Here is a 1,178-nt window from a genome sequence, read left to right on the forward strand (position 1 = left end):
GGATTGGAACGGGATTGCAGCTCAGGGCAGGATTGCAGAGTGGGATCAGGTGGAATTGTGGGCTGGGATCAGGGCTGGATTCTGGAGTGGGATTGGGGTGGGATGGACGGAGCAGGATCAGGAGGGAATCCGGAGCAGTTGCTGCTCTCCATGGGCTCCCCAGCTGGATCCATCCCCTGGGATGGGCACAGGGACATGGGGACTCCTTTCCCCACTCTCATCCCTACAGAAATCACGGCCTGAGCGATCCCAGACCTGGATCTGCCCCTTCCCTGTCCCTGCGGAAAGGCAGGAGCTGCTGGCAGAGCTCATCCCGCTGCTCCCTCCCAGCCCGGCCCCCCTGCGGCTCTTCCCGATGGATCAACTTCCTACTTTTCCATCTGTGAAACCCAGGAGCACAATTATTACTGAGGCTTTAATTGTGGTGTGAAAATCTCCTGCTTTGGGCAATAAATCCTGGTTCCCTCCTCTGGCATCTGGCAGTTCCTCTCTGGGAATCAGGAATGGGGATGGGGACAGGGATAGGAACCTCAGGAATGGGAATGGGGACAGAGAGGATGGGGATGGCAACACTGGGGACAGGGATGGGGACATTGGGAGCAGGTTGGAGGCACCAGGAACTGGGAATGGGGACATCAGGACTAGGATGGGAACACCAGGAATGGGAAGCGGGACAGGGATGGAGACACCAGGAGTGGAGGCTGTTCAGAAGGGCCAGGCAAGAAAGGAGGGGATGTGATCCTGGGTCAGGGTAACCCTGGGATCAGTCCAGGATGGGCATGAAGGGATCGGGAGCAGCCCTGGGAGAAGGACCTGGGGGTGTTGGTGGGTGAGGGGCTGGACTTGCCCCATCCCAGAAACCCCCCTGTGTCCTGGGCAGGTCCCACAGCAGGGAGGGGGGAATTCTGCCCCCTCAGGTGAGACCCCACCTGCAGAGCTGCCTCCAGCTCCGGGATCCAACAGCAGGAGGACGTGGAGCTGCTGGAGCAAGTCCAGAGGAGGCCCCGGAGCTGCTCCCAGGGCTGGAGCCCCTCTGCTCTGGAGCCAGGCTGGGACAGCTGGGGGTGCTCACCTGGAGAAGGGAAGGCTCCAGGGAGACCTTGGAGCCCCTTCCAGAGCCTAAAGGGGCTCCAGGAGAGCTGGAGAGGGACTGGGGACAAGGGATGGAGGGACAGGAC

The sequence above is a fragment of the Empidonax traillii genome, unplaced genomic scaffold (genome assembly GCF_003031625.1).
Source record: "Empidonax traillii isolate 1590-97213 ecotype Southwest subspecies unplaced genomic scaffold, ASM303162v1 scaffold3610:size12057, whole genome shotgun sequence".
Classification (NCBI taxonomy): Eukaryota; Metazoa; Chordata; class Aves; order Passeriformes; family Tyrannidae; genus Empidonax; species Empidonax traillii.